This window comes from Callithrix jacchus, chromosome 4, assembly GCF_049354715.1.
Source record: "Callithrix jacchus isolate 240 chromosome 4, calJac240_pri, whole genome shotgun sequence".
Classification (NCBI taxonomy): domain Eukaryota; kingdom Metazoa; phylum Chordata; class Mammalia; order Primates; family Cebidae; genus Callithrix; species Callithrix jacchus.
In genome coordinates this window covers 93,806,435-93,823,361 of record NC_133505.1, presented here as the reverse complement: position 1 = coordinate 93,823,361, position 16,927 = coordinate 93,806,435, and positions in this window count along the sequence as shown.

The following is a 16,927-nucleotide window of genomic DNA, read 5'->3' as shown; positions in this document are numbered from 1 at the left end:
GGGTGGTGGCACACACCTGTAATCCCAGCTACTCAGGAGGCTGAGGCACAAGAATCACTTGAACTCGGGAGGTAGAGGTTAGAGTGAGCTGATATCGCACCACTGCACTCCAGCCTGAGCCACAGAGACAGATTCTGTCTCAAAAATATAAAAAATAAAATTAGGGGAGGACTCAAGATGGCGCTGTGAGAACAACCCAGGATTGGAGCTCTCGTTGAATCCGCAAACGGTGAGTCGGAGTTGCATTTCCAGACTGATCTTTGTTGCCCACAGAACGGGTAAACTCCAAAGTATAAAAAAGACACGGGACGCCAGGCAGTAGGTCTGCCTGGCGAAGCCGGCAGCCGGGGCGGCGGCAGCTGGCCCTACCCAGCAATCCCCACAGGGCGCGCTTGTCCGGGTGCCCTGTTGAACCGGCAACCTGAGACTTGAGAGGGCTGGACTTGAGACTGAACGAGACTTGGACAGTAGGCCAGCCCAGGGGATTGCAGGGACAGATCGTTTGGGATACCCGCTGGGATGAACAAAACCGTGATTTCAAACTATCCCGAGCAGACGGTCTGAGACGCTCTGTGGGGGAGGGGCGTCCACCACTACCGAGGCAACCCGCCCCAACTGAGATACACGCCCACTGCTGACGCAGCCTGCCGTTGCCGAGGCAACACGCTACAACGAAGAGACTCTGCCGCAGGGCGTGGCGGAGACCACAGCAGAGCCTGCAGGAACAGGGCGAATCACACAACAGCAGGGCGGAGACTCGGCAGCCAAACAGTGGCTAGTCTGCCTTCTAGCTGGGCAGGACACCTCATCGGACATCGAAAAATAAAGCCCGAACACCCCAACACAGAGCATTTGAGAAAAAAAGGTTTTTTTTTAATGAGCTCTGTTGCAGCAGAATCAAACATAGCAGCCTAACAGCCCTGAATGAACAACAGAGCTCACAGCTCAGCAATTGAGCTCCAAAAAAGTAGAGACTGTCTCCTCAAGCAGCTCCCTGACCCCTCTATATCCAAAAGACTGACATTTGGCAGGCATCATCCTGGGACAAAGATAGCAGAAAAAGAAATGGGTAGCATCCCTCACTGTGCCACAGCTGCTAGAGGTGCACCCCAGACAAGCAGGGCCTGGAGTGGACCTCAGCAGTCGTACAGCGAAGGGGCTAGGCTGGTAGAAGGAAAACCAAGTAACAGAAATACTTCATCATCAACAATCTGGGTGTCCACTCAGAGACCCAATCAAAAAGTCAGCAACTACGCAGACGACAAGCGGATAAACCCACAAAGATGGGAAGAAACCAGCGAAAAAAGGAGGAAAACACCCGAAACCAGAACACCTCGCCTCCTAGAAAGGACCAAAACTCCTCACCAGCAAGGGAGCAAAGCTGGACGGAGAATGACTGTGACGAAATGACAGAATTAGACTTCAGAAGGTGGATAATGAGAAACTTTTGTGAGCTAAAAGAACAAGTATGAAATCAATGCAAAGAAACTAAGGAACTTAAAAAAAGATATGAGGAAATGATAACAAGAATGGATAAGTTAGAGAGGAATATGAATGAATTAAAGGAGCTGAAAAACACAATACAAGAACTTCGCGAAGCATACACAAGTTTCAATAGCCGAATTGACCAAGCAGAAGAAAGAATATCTGAAGTCGAAGACCAACTCAATGAAATAAAACAAGAAACCAAGATTAGAAAAAAAAGCGCAAAAAGGAATGAACAAAGTCTCCAAGAAATGTGGGACTATGTGAAAAGACCTAATCTACGTTTGATAGGTGTACCAGAAGGGGACGAAGAGAATGAATCCAAGCTGAAAAATACTCTTCAGGACATCATCCAGGAAAACTTCCCCCACCTAGCAAGACAGGCCAACACTCAAATGCAGGAAATACAGAGAACACCACAAAGATATTCTGCAAGAAGAGCAACCCCAAGGCACATAATCGTCAGATTCAACAAGGTTGAAATAAAGGAGAAAATACTAAGGGCAGCCAGAAAGAAAGGTCGAGTTACCCACAAAGGGAAGCCCATCAGACTCACAGCAGATCTCTCGGCAGAAACACTACAAGCCAGAAGAGAGTGGGGGCCAATATTCAACATTCTTAAAGAAAAGAACTTTCAACCCAGAATTTCATATCCAGCCAAACTGAGCTTCAGAAGTGAAGGAAAAATAAAAACCTTTGCGAACAAGCAAGTACTCAGAGATTTTGTCACCACCAGGCCTGCTTTACAAGAGCTCCTAAAAGAGGCACTACACATAGAAAGGAACAACCAGTACCAGCCATTCCAAAATCACACTAAAAGTTAAAGAGCATCAACATAATGAAGAATCTAAAACAACTAACAGGCAAAACAGCCACTTAGCATCAAAATGGCAGTATCAAATTCACACATAACAATATTAACCCTAAATGTAAATGGACTAAATGCACCAATCAAAAGACACAGACTGGCAAATTGGATAAAAATCCAAAACCCATCAGTGTGCTGTATCCAGGAAACCCATCTCACATGCAAGGATACACAAAGGCTCAAAATAAAGGGATGGAGGAAGATTTACCAAGCAAATGGAAAGCAAAAAAAAGCAGGAGTTGCAATTCTCATCTCTGATAAAATAGACTTTAAAGCAACAAACATCAAAAGAGACAAAGAAGGCCATTACATACTGGTAAAAGGATCGATACAACAAGAAGAGCTAACGATCCTAAACATATATGGACCCAATGCAGGAGCACCCAGATACATAAGGCAAGTTCTTAATGACTTCCAAAGAGACTTAGACTCCCACACAATAATAGTGGGAGACTTTAACACTCCACTGTCAATATTAGACAGATCAACCAGACAGAAAATCAACAAGGATATCCAGGGCTTGAACTCAGACCTGGAGCAAGCAAACCTGATAGACATTTACAGAACTCTCCACCCCAAATCCACAGAATATACATTCTTCTCAGCACCGCATTACACCTACTCAAAAATTGACCACATTATTGGAAGTAAAGCACTGCTCAACAAATGCAGAACAACTGAAATCATAACAAACAGCCTCTCAGACCATAGTGCAATCAAGTTAGAACTCAGAATACAGAAACCAACCCAGAACCGCACAGCTTCATGGAAACTGAACAACTGGCTCTTGAATGTTGACTGGGTAAACAATGAAATAAAGTCAGAAATAAAGAAGTTCTTCGAAATCAATGAGAACGAAGACACAACATGCCAGAACCTCTGGGACACATTTAAAGCAGTCTCTAGAGGAAAGTACATAGCAATAAGTGCCCATATGAGGAGAATGGAGAGATCCAAAATTGACACCCTATTGTCAAAATTGAAAGAGCTAGAGGAGCAAGATCAAAAAAACTCAAAACCTAGCAGAAGACAAGAAATAACTAAGATCAAAGCTGAACTGAAGGAGATTGAGATACGAAAAACCCTTCAAAAAATCAATAAATCCAAGAGCTGGTTTTTTGAAAAGATCAACAAAATAGACAGACCACTAGCCAGATTGATTAAAAATAAAAGAGAGAACAACCAAATAGATGCAATAAAAAATGATAAAGGGGAAATCACCACAGTTTCCACAGAAATTCAAACCATCATCAGAGAATATTACAAACAACTCTATGCACATAAACTAGTAAACCTGGAAGAAATGGATAAATTCCTGGACTCCTGTGACCTCCCAAGCCTAAACCAGGAGGAAGCTGAAACTATGAATAGACCAATAACAAGGTCAGAAGTCGAGGCAGCAATTAAGAGCCTACCACACAAAAAAAGCCCAGGTCCAGACGGGTTCACAGCCGAATTCTACCAGACACACAAAGAGGAGCTGGTACCATTCCTTCTAAAACTATTTCAAACAATCCAAAAAGAGGGAATACTTCCCAAATCATTTTACGAGACCAACATCATCCTGATACCAAAACCCAGCAGAGACCCAACAAGAAAAGAAAACTTCAGGCCAATATCCATGATGAACATAGATGCAAAAATCTTCAATAAAATATTGGCAAGCCGAATGCAACAGCAAATCAAAAAACTTAATCACCATGATCAAGTAGGATTCATCCCGGGGATGCAAGGCTGGTTCAACATACGCAAGTCTATAAACGTAATTCACCACATAAACAGAACCAAAAACAAAAACCACATGATTATCTCAATTGACGCAGAGAAGGCATTTGACAAAATTCAACAGCCCTTTATGCTAAAAACCCTCAATAAACTCGGTATCGATGGAACGTATCTGAAAGTAATAAAAGCTATTTATGACAAACCAACAGCCAATATCATACTGAATGGGCAAAAACTGGAAGCATTCCCTTTGAAATCCGGCCCTAGACAAGGATGCCCTCTGTCACCACTCCTGTTCAATATAGTGCTGGAAGTTCTAGCCAGAGCAATCAGGCAAGAAAAAGAAATAAAGGGTATTCAAATAGGAAAGGTGGAAGCCAAATTGTCTCTATTTGCAGACGACATGATAGTATACCTAGAAGACCCCATTGCCTCAGCCCAAAAACTCCTGAAACTGATAAGCAACTTCAGCAAAGTCTCAGGATATAAAATCAATGTGCAAAAATCACAAGCATTCGTCTACACCAGTAACAGACTTAAAGAAAGCCAAATCAAGAACGAACTGCCATTCACAATTGCTACAAAAAGAATAAAATACCTTGGAATACAACTCACAAGTAACGTAAGGGACCTCTTCAAGGAGAACTACAAACCACTGCTCAACGAAATCAGAGAGGACACAAACAGATGGAGAAACATTCCATGTTCATGGTTAGGAAGAATTAATATCGTGAAAATGGCTATACTGCCCAAAGTAATTTACAGAATCAACGTTATCCCCATCAAGCTACCATTGACTTTCTTCCCAGAACTGGAAAAAACCACCATGAACTTCATATGGAACCAAAAGAGAGCCCACATAGCCAAGTCATTCTAAACAAAAAGAACACAGCGGGGGGCATCACACTACCGGATTTCAAACTATACTACAAGGCTACAGTAATCAAAACAGCATGGTACTGGTACCAAAACAGAGATATAGACCAATGGAACAAAACAGAGGCACCGGAGGCAACACAACATATCTACAACTATGCAATCTTTGATAAACCTGACAAAAACAAGCAAGGGGGAAAGGATTCCCTGTTTAACAAATGGTGTTGGGAAAACTGGCTAGCCATGTGCAGAAAGCAGAAACTGGACCCCTTCCTGACACCTTACACTAAAATTAACTCCAGATGGATTAAGGACTTAAACATAAGACCTGGCACCATAAAAACCCTAGAAGTAAATCTAGGCAAAACTATCCAGGACATAGGAGTAGGCAAGGACTTCATGAACAAAACACCAAAAGCATTGGCAACAAAAGCCAAAATAGACAAATGGGACCTAATGAAACTCCACAGCTTCTGCACGGCGAAAGAAACAGTCACTAGAGTGGATCAGCAACCAACAGAATGGGAAAAAATTTTTGCAGTTTACCCATCTGACAAAGGGCTGATATCCAGAATTTACAAAGAACTCAAACGGATTTACAGGAAGAAAACAAACAAGCCCATTCAAAAGTGGGCAAAGGATATGAACAGACACTTTACGAAAGAAGACATATATGAGGCCAAGAATCATATGAAAAAGTGCTCATCGTCACTAGTCATCAGAGAGATGCAAATCAAAACCACATTGAGATACCATCTCACGCCAGTTAGAATGGCTATCATTAAAAAAATCTGGTGACAACAGATGCTGGAGAGGATGTGGAGAAAAAGGAACACTTTTACACTGTTGGTGGGAGTGTAAATTAGTTCAACCATTGTGGAAGACAGTGTGGCGATTCCTCAAGGCCTTAGAAATAGAAATTCCATTTGACCCAGCAATCCCATTACTGGGTATATATCCAAAGGACTATAAATCGTTCTACTATAAGGACACATGTACACGAATGTTCATTGCAGCACTGTTTACAATAGCAAAGACCTGGAATCAACCCAAATGCCCATTGATAATAGACCGGATTGGAAAAATGTGGCACATATACACCATGGAATATTATGCAGCAATCAGAAATGATGAGTTTGTGTCTTTTGTAGGGACATGGATGAATCTGGAGAACGTCATTCTCAGCAAACTGACACAAGAACAGAAAATGAAACACCGCATATTCTCACTCATAGGTGGGTGATGAAAAATGAGAACACATGGTCACAGAAAGGGGAGTACTAAACACTGGGGTCTATTGGGGGGAAAAGGGGAGGGCCAGTGGGAGGGGGAGGTGGGGAGGGATAGCCTGGGGAGAAATGCCAAATGTGGGTGAAGGGGAGAAAGAAAGAAAAGCACACTGCCATGTGTGTTCCTACGCAACTGTCTTACATGCTCTGCTCATGTACCCCAAAACCTAAAATCCAATAAAAAATTAAAAAAATAAATAAAATTAAATTAAATTAAAAAATAAAATCTTTAACTTGCAGTTCTAGTGCCAAAAAAATAAAATAAAATTTATCACTAATAATATTATATCCTTATGATTTTTAAGTCCTTACTAACAATAAAGAAATCTTAAGATCACTATAAGATTGAAATATGTTCAGGTGGGGGTGAAAAAAAAGAAATATGTTCATTCATAAGTTGAGGCCAAGTAGTAAATCTTGCCCAGCGGCTAAGAATCAGAAATAGAATCAGCCACTTGGCCATAAGCACCATCTCAGCAGAAGAAAGGGGGAAGTTAGTAGCTAGGTTCACATTAACATCAAGGATGAGAGAAATAATACATTTCGACTTGTTGGTCAAGAGGACTTGGAGCTAAAGGCTTACAGAATCTCCTTTCTCTTTATAATGACACTTTAAACTTTCCATGCCTTTGCTCAGAGTTTGTTCATTTTACTAAAGAACAGAGAATATTCATTTTCATACCACACCCTGCCCAGGTGTGGAAATAACAAGTCAAAGTAGTATTTCCAAGATATGAAATCATGTATCTTTCATCCCTTTGTACCCACAAAGTATATGAGCGATGCAAAGACAATAAAGTATGATTTTATTTCTTATCAAATACTTCTGATGAATAGGAGAAAAACATCCATGTTTTAAATTAGCCTTTTCATTAAGTACTAAGACCTGTGTTATTTAAATGAAGCATGAAAATTTCTTCATAATTTTTTTTTTTTTTTTCTGAGATGGACCCTCACTCTGTCACCCAGGCTGGAGTGCAGTGGCATGATCTCAGCTCACTGCAACCTCTGCCTCCCGGGTTCAAGCGATTCTCCTGCCTCAGCCTCCCAAGTAGCTGGCATTACAGGCGTGCCATCATGCCTGGCTAATTTTTGTGTTTTTAATAAAGATGAGGTTTTGCCATGTTGGCCAGGCTGGTCTCGAACTCCTGACCTCAGATGATCCTCCCACTTTGGCCTTCCAACGTGCTGGGATTACAGACGTGAGCCACTGCACCCAGTCTTGTTTCTGTTTTTTGGTCTGAACGTTGGTGGTCATTTGTTTGATCAGTAACACTGAAATATGTCAATCATAGCTCTTCTTTTAAAGAGAAACTTTAATCCTGAGACCACAAAACTTTTTAAAGAATCTATTTGCAAGTAATATTGGTCACTTTGAAAATAGGAAAGCTGAAGACAGGAAATTGCCTGCCCACTCAAAATTACATGAGTCAAGAAGCAAGTCAAAACTAAAACTTGGTCTTACCAGTCTCAGCCTTGGCCTGATCAAAGTCTGAAGGATTGACTTTAAATCTTAAAGACCTTTTGTTCTTCCTAGTCTCATGATATTGACCCAAAATATTTTGTGTACTTTATCACCAAGGTAATGAGTTCTCACTTGATATATAGGCCATTTTTTCTACAACTATATGAAATATCTATACATATATGAATCAATGGCATAGTTTACACGTGTGTTTATTTTGTCTGTTTCTTTTTAGTAACTGGGTACATCCAAGAGACAGAAGAGTCTGTAAAATTAGGAACAAAAGAGAAATAGACATTGATCATTTTGATAATTTTTTGATAATCTATTGTTCTCTTCTCAGGCTACAAAGATAACGTATTTGTTGTACAAATTTTGAAAATCTAGGAAAAGCACAGAAAGGCAAATGCAAATTAGCCATTTTCTTACTTCCCTCTCCTAGAGAGAGCTACCATTATCATTTTTTATTTATCTTAATAAACTCCTTATCATGCATGTACTTTTCACTTATCATCTGGAATCACCCGATCCCTAAAGATGTAGATAAATTTGGCTCACATCACTTTCCAGGCTGTGGAAAGTCCAATAATCTCGTCCAGGCTGGGGGTGGGTACGAGAGTGAGGGGAATTTGAAGAGGGCTGTTTTTGATCCCTAAAGATGTAGATAAATTTGGCTCACATCTCTTTCCAGGCTGTGGAAAGTCCAATAATCTCGTCCAGGCTGGGGGTGGGTACGGGAGTGAGGGGAATTTGAAGAGGGCTGTTTTAACTGATTTCTTGCCTCTGCTGATTCCTATACTCTGCTCAGGCAATCTCTTTGTGGTTAACACTCACACACTAAATGTGAGGCCCTGCTATGTCAGACTTTCCTCAAAGCTTGAGAAGATTTGAGAAGATGGAGAGAACGATAGAAGTTTATTGCAATATAAACAACTTACTACTGAATATTTAATGCCGTGTTTTTAAACTCTCCTTTTTGACAACTCAGACTGTAGCCCTTGACATTTTACTGGGATCTTTTTACACCTTCCCTGACCTACCTTGAACCCATCTACAACTCTCCTCCAAAAAATACCTTTCCATTTTACAATATTAAACTATTCAGCTTTATCTGTATCTCTAATTTGGAGTCTAGGGGCAGAGTGCATAGGTTAAAATTCTGAGACTTGCTCTTAGGCAAGTAAACTCTCTAAGTCTCAGCCTTCTCACTTGTAAAATAAGAATATTTATAGAACCTCCTAGGCTGGGCACAGTGGCTCACACCTGTAATCCCAGCACTTTGGGAGGCTGAGGCAGGCAGATAGCTTGAGGTCAGGAGTTCGAGATCAGCCTGACCAATGGCAGATGGCTTGAGGTCAGGAGTAGAGGCCATGGTGAAACCCTGTCTCTTCTAAAAATACAAAAATTAGGCAGGTGTCGTGGCGGGCACCTGCAATCCCAGCTGTTCAAGAGGTTGAGGCAGGAGAATCACTTGTACCTGGGAGGCAGAGGTTGTAGTGAGCCAAGATCACACCATTACACTCCAGTCTGAGTGACAAAGTGAGACCCTGTCTCCCCACCCTCCCCCCAAAAGAAGAACCTTATTCACAGGCAAAGCACTTAGCTTATCTCCTAGCACACTGAGTAAATGTGAGAGACTGTCATTATTATTGAGAATAGTTCATCTGAGCTATAGAGCCTGGAGAACCTGTCTGGACTTCTATTGAGTACCCTTTTCCAGTTCCAGAACACTTATTTAAAGGAAGAGTGAGGGATTGAGATTAGGAGCACACAGTCTGGGGCTGGGCACAGTGGCTCATGCCTATAATACCAGCACTTTGGGAGGCCATTGAGGGTGAAACGCTTGAGCTCAGGAGTTTGAGACAAGCCTGGGCAACATGGTGAAACCACATCTCTACAAATAATACAAAAATTAGCTGGGTGTGATGGCAGGCGCCTGCAGTCCCAGCTACTTGGGAGGCTGAAGTGGGAGGATCACTGAGCTCAGGAGGTAGAGGTTGCAGTAAGCAGTGATTGCTCCACTGCACTCCAGCCCGGGTGACAAGAGTGAGACCCACCTCGCAAAACAAAAGCAAAACCCCAAAAAACACATATGGGAATGTCCATAAACTATATGGATCCCATATATGGATGTGGGAATGTCCATAGACTATAACTAGGGTACAAGATATTTATTAGGAATCAACATCTATGGAAGGAAGGGGAAGGAAGCAGGACTGGGCTGAAGCAACCAACCATCCTGGTTTGTATGCAACTGAGGGTTTCTTGGGGCAAGGAATGTTCAGTTCTAAAACCGGAAGACTCCTGAGTAAACTGAGACAGTGGTCACCCTGGTTGAGGAAACTGGTAATAAAGCCTTTGAAGGAGGATCTAGAAAGTGAGGATCTGGATAGTGCATCTCTGTGTCTGTCAAAGGCGCCAGTTTGTGCCTTGGTTTCCTCATCTGCAAAGTGGCGATGATAATGGTAAATGCCTGATTGCATTGTTGTGAAGGTTAAATGAGTTGATTTGTGTAAAGTGATTAGAGCAGTGCCCACACAGCAAGCTCCTGAGTATTAGCAGCCAGATCAAGTGTCTTCCTGTCAGATCCTGAAATTCTTGATCATTGTTCTTCTTTGTGAAACCACCACACTAGTGTTCATCATTACCTCAGTCTGGTTGTAATGCACACCCAGACTGATTAAATTTGGATATATGCTGGTTTCTGGATTATAGCCAAAAAACTGGTATAAGAGGGTCTTCCATTTCCCTCTCACTCCCGGATTTTGACTGATTCAGGAGACCCCCTCTACTGCTTGTGCTATCCTATTTCTATTATTGAATAATGGAAAGAATAAAATGAGGGGAAAGGTGACACAGAAGTAAGGGCAGAAGGAATAATTTTTATTTATTTTATTTTATTTTTGAGACAGAGTCTCGCTCTGTTGCCCAGGCTAGAGTGTAGTGGCTTGGCTCACTGCAAACTCCACCTCTCCAGTTCAAGCGATTCTCCTGCCTCAGAATCCCAAGTAGCTGAGACTACAGGCACATGCTAGCATATCCTGGTAAGTTTTGTATTTTTTTTTTTTAGACGGAGTTTCGCTCTTTTCACCCAGGCTGGAGTGCAATGGTGCGATCTTGGCTCACTGCAATCTCCGCCTCCTGGGTTCAGGCAATTCTCCTGCCTCAGCCTCCCGAGTAGCTGGGATTACAGGCACGCGCCACCATGTCCAGCTAATTTTTTGTACTTTTTTTTTTTAGTAGATACGGGGTTTCACCTTGTTGACCAGGATGGTCTCAATCTCTTGACCTCGTAATCCGCCTGCTTCAGCCTCCCAAAGTGCTGGGATTACAGGCTTGAGCCACCATGCCTGGCGTTTTGTATTTTTTGTAGGGATGGGGTTTCATCATGTTGGCCAGGCTGGTCATGAACTCTTGGCCTCAAACAATCCATCCGCCTTGGCCTCCCAAAGTTCTGGGATTACAGGCATGAGCTACTGTGCCTGGCCGTATTCATTTTTATTTTAAAGATAAGGTCTTGCTCTGTCACCCAGGCTGGAATGCAGTGGCACAAATGTAGCTCACTACAACCTTGAACTCCTCGGCTCAAGCAATCCTCGCACCTCAGCCTCCCAAGTAGCTGGGACTGCAGGCTCACATCACTATACCCAGCTAATTTTTTAAAATTTCCTGTAGAGATGTTTTTAGATTTTTTGTAGAGATGAGGTCTTGCAATGTTGCCCAGGCTGGTCTTGAACTGGCCTCAAGTGATCCTCCTGCCTCAGCCTCCCAAAATGTTGGGATTATAAGTTGAGCCACTGTGCCTAGCTGAATTTTTTTTTTTTTTTTTTTTTTGAGATGAAGTTTCACTCTTGTTGCCCAGGCTGGAGTGCAATGGCGTGATCTTGGCTCACCACAACTTCTGCCTCCTGGGTTCAAGCAATTCTCCTGCCTCAGCCTTCCAAGTAGCTGGTATTACAGGCATGCACCACCATGCCTGGCTAATTTTGTATTTTTAGTAGAGAGGGGTTTTTTCCGTGTTGGTCAGGCTGGTCTTGAACTCCTCGACCTCAGGTGATCTGCCCACCTTGGCCTCCCAAAGTGCTGGAATTACAGGCATGAGACACCACACCTGGCCTGAATTTTTAAGTTAAAAGTAGCTTTCACACACAAAAAGAATTTAAGCATGAGACTTTGGAAGCCAGTCTGGGATACATAAAAGGCAGAGTGACTAAAGATCATTTTTAGCCAGAGTAACTTTTGTGATTATGAAGCTGATGAAATAAATGATCCTCATTCTGACTTCTCTTTTCTCCAAAATAAACCATGTCATGTCATTCTATCAGGTGATCACTGGTTGCTTGTTCCTCCATTCTGAAGAAGATAAAGCTACTGAAAGTCATGTGAATCACTTTATGAGCAAGAGCAGGAAAGAGCACTAGGTTAAAATTTGGAGTGTGACATTTTCAGTATGAGAATACTTCCCTCCCCAAAGAGCTGGACAAAAATTACTTTTTATAGCAGCCCTTGGCTTTTCATTTAGCCAGGAGGGAAGTATGAGGTAGCACGGTTCCACACCCTTTTACCTGGATGATGTCCCTCTGTGTCATTTAAAAAGATGCTCCTTAGAATAAGGAGGTGGGTTATCTACTCTCTGTTCTTATCACTCGAACTAAAGCAAGCAAGCGAACAAGCCAAGCAAAAGAGCAATCTTAGAAGTCATTTTTAAAAATGCCTAGACCTCTTCTGGCTTGTTCTTCCGTGAATTCCAAGCATTATTTGTCTAGGTTCCCTTGCCTGAACTGTTGGCACAGGAGGTGCAATTTTATCCTTGAAGCAGGGTGTTCCTCAGGCACTGAGCCAATGCAGTTGGCTCATTCACTTCCTTCCCTGCTAAGTTTCTTCAGGGCTTTCTACATGTCAGAAGCCTATTACGCAATGATTCAGAAGAGGATACAGGAAATATTGTTCCTACTGTGACATTGGCTGTTCACCTCTCTCTAGCCCAAATTGGTTTACTTCGCCAAGGAAGCCACAGAGTTTTCTTCATTTCAATTCCTTTCTGATTTCAGTTACCATGATGGAAAGCTGAAGTAGAAAGGACTTTGACCAGGTGCAGTGGGCTCACTCCTGAAATCTTTGCACTTTGGGAGGCCAAAATGGGAGGATCGCTTGAGCTCAGGAGTGTGAGACCAACCTGGGCAACATAAGGAGACCCCGTCTCTACAAAAAATTAAGAAAAAAAAAAATAGCTGGGCATGGTGGCACACACCTATGGTCCTAGATGCTGAGAGGCTGAGGTGGGAGGATCATGTAGACATAGGAAGTTGAGGTGACAGTGAGCTGACATCATGTTACTGCACTCTAGCCTGGGTGACAGAGTAAGACCCTGTTTTAAAAAAAAAAAAAAAAAAAGGCAGAAAAGAAAAGGCATGGTGGCTCACACCTATAATCCCAGCAGTTTGGGAGGTCAAGGTGGGTGGATCACTTGAGCACAGGAGTTTGAGACCAGCCTGGGCAACATGGCAAAATCTCATTACTACTAAAAATACAAAAAAAAAAAATTAGCTGGCCAAGGTGGCACACACTTGTAGTCCCAGCCACTTAGGAGACTGAGGTGGGAGGATCACCTGAGCCCAGGAGGTCAAGGCTGCTGTGAGCCATGGGCCTTGGACTGCACTCCAGCCTGGGCCACACAGCAAGACCCTATCTCAAAAAAGAAATAATTTGAAAAAGGAAAAAAAGTTAAAAAAAAAAAAAAAAAAGGATGTCCATATCTTCTTTGTGGGGAAAGTGATTAGGACTTTTGCAGCTTCTAATGGCGAGCCTGGGCTGTTTGTCATGCAGGGCTGCTTGTCTGATTTCCACTACCCATGCTGTTGAACTTCTTTTGTGTGAGTAGCCCAGCTAAGCCCTGTCCTAAGAATAGGCACATTCATATATTTCCCTGGTGGAGGTGTTGGTGCACACCACTGTAACCTTTCTCACTCTCCTGGTTCTTCTCAACAACCACAACACACAGTTCCTGTCCTAAAATCTTACCATTTGAGGGCCCAGCTAGGGATGCCTACTCTGCATCTGTTTCCAGGAATCACACAGACACCTTGATCTCAGAGCCCACCCAACTGTGTGAACCATTTCCAGGAAGCCTAAAGATCCTGTTTCTTTGTGTCATAACGAGACACTGAGCCAGAACCGCCTGTCCTTACAGGCATCTCCACACAGGCTCAGGGTTCTGATCAGAACAGTAATGGGGCAAAGGGGACCCGTACTGGAAATCTGTGGGCAGAATCATGATAAAGGATGGTCTCTGTGCAGAAAGCCTACCAGAAACCAGAGGGAGGAGAAGGAGAGAGCTGCAGGTTCAGACTTCCCCCTTCTATCATGCGACTCGGAGATCCTCTTACCAGCTGGAGGGGTGCCCAGCTCAGGCTTCTCATTCAAGGACACAGGAGATAAAATGACTGGGTTGGTGTTTAAGCAAATGATTCACTTACCTTTTTATAGTCGGGAGGACACAGGAAAGTTTTAGTCTTTCCATACATTTTGGATTTTATCCTTATACTCTATTGATTCAAATGAGAAAAATGAAAAAGAAAGCACAATATCTGGGAAAATTCTTTCATATGCTCCAGACTCAAATTTATTTTATGACCATAAACCAAAATCAGCTTATCTCAGAGCTGCTTGAGCTTTAATAATTAATGCACTTTTAAGGTTTCACATAGACTACACCTGTACCATGAGACTTCTTATATCCTACAAAGACGATTGGATAGAGTCAATATCTTTTTCCCTCACTACCTCTTTTTTTCACTCTCCACTTTCAATATAACCACTGCTAAATAATCTGACAATTGATTTCATATATATAAAAACATGGTGCTTAGTTCCATGTTTTTGTGTATATGAAACTCTGGGGTGTAGAGGAAGAAATGTGTATGAAGTTATTCTGGCAAAGGCATACTGTGTCACTTCCCTCTGGATGTTTTGTAAAACTGATTGTGAGAAAATGTAAGAGGGGTTACACACTGTGACAGTGATGGAAACAGGTACTGATGAAGGAATCATCTCTCTGAAAGCCAGCTGTCTTCCAGATACATCCTGAGTCACATTTCTCCTCCACATCTCCTGCTATTCCTCCTCATGTAGCTTGCCTTCCTACCACATCCTAGAGATTTGTCTCTTTTCTCATCTAAGTTTCAACCAGAGATAGGAGGAGTAAACTGAGAACCTCAGATACTTTTTCAACAGTCAAAGCTCCCAGAATGCATCTTTAACTTGGAATCAAACTTAAAGGGCTTACCTGCCTTCCCTGTAAATTCTTTTGGGCCACTTCGGCAGCTTGTGAAATCTCTCCCTCAAAACATTGCTGGGTGCCTCTGTCACATTCATCAGGTTTTCCTTTCTTTGTCCTTTGATGAATTTCAAAAAATGTACAAGGGTTCATTATACAAGGGGCAGACCGTGTTTCCAAAAGACATCATAAAACGAAACCAAAAAAAAAAAAAGAGAAAATCTTGTACCTACAGAATTCCAAGGCATTTTTTGTAATTTTTCTAGAGAAGAGATTTTTAAATGCTATATGCAGAACTCAATCTATGGACATAATATTGCTTTATGATCTTTTATGAACCATAAGCTGGAATTGTTCAAATAAATTCAGGTGGACAGATGCCAAATGACAAAGCTGGGGTGGAAAGTAGTGGTTAAAAGGGATTTTTACTGCTCCATTTATGCACAGAAAAACTCCACCCAATAATTCTGCGAAGCAAGCCTAAAATACATTGAATCCTCTGCTGATCTCTAAAATCTTGAGCTTCTTGGTTAAGGTGAGGAAAATATCCTGATTGAAGTCATTAAAATAAACACTGGTACAAGGCCCCAGAGAAATCTGGCAGTGGTACTGCTGAGAAATTTCCTGATTTGTTCCATTTTCCTAAGACTCAATGCTTGTGCTGACATTCTAAATCTACTTGCCAAAGAAGCTCCTGTATTCTGTTAATAGACAAATATTCTGGGGTGGAGGGGAAGAAGTCGTGTAAGAAAGAATTCTGGCAAAGGCACACTGTGTCAGCATACATTTTACAAGATAAATTGACTGTTTTAGGCCATACTTTCCTAGCTGTTGAAAAATACCACCATAACAACAACTGTGCAATATTAAAAAATAAAAATAATGCTTCAGAAGTCCACCAGCTTGATCCCAAACTGTTCTCACTGGCTTAAATGATGAGTGGGTACAGCCAGTGATATCTATTTGTAGATGTCAATTTGCATGACTTGATTTGGCCGTACCCGGCCAATAAATGACTTTTAAGTCCTTTAGCCTAATATAAAATCATGAGTGTAGGTATATTGTTCAAGATTTTTGGTTGCAAACAACAGAATCCACTCTTGCTAGTTTGAAAATAAAATGGGCCAGGCACGGTGGCTCACGCCTGTAATTTCAGCACTTTGGGAGGCCGAGGCAGGCAGATCACCTGAGGTCAGGAGTTGGAGAACTACCTGGTCAACATGGCAAAAACCCATCTCTACAAAAATACAAAAATTAGCTGGGTATGATAGCAGGTGCCTGTAATCCCAGCTACTTGGGAGACTGAGGTGGGAGGATTGCTTGAACCCAGGAGGCAGACGTTGTAGTGAGCCAAGATCATGCCACTGTACTCCAGCCTGGGCGACAAAGGAAGACTCTGTCTCAAAAAAAAAAAATAAAATTAGCTGGGCGTGGTGGCTCATGCCTATAGTCCCAGCTACTTGGTAGGCTAAGGTACGAGAATCACTTGAACCCAGGAGGCAGAGGTTGCAGTGAGTTGAGACTGTACCACTGCACTCCAACCTGGGTGACAGAGTGGGACTCCATCTCCAAAAATTAATTAATCAATTGATTGATTAATTGAAAAAAGTATTAAAGGGTATTAGATATCACATAGATTGTCTGAAAGGGCCAGAGAATCACGTTCTGAGCTACTTGGCAGGAAGCTATATCCAAATTACACTGTTGGACTGTTATAGAAAGGACTGCCGCTGGCATTGGCACGGTGCCTGCACTAACCCTCTGTTGGGGATAGCAACACTGGGGCTGGGCCATTTCTGTGCCACTGAATGCTATGAAGCCCCATAGCTTCACTAGAAAACAGATTCTGCATGACACCTGCTTTCTCATGGTTTTCTTTTCTGCATTCAGTCTTGCATGGCTACATTTGATTACAGAAACTAGGTCACATCCTTGCACCTTGG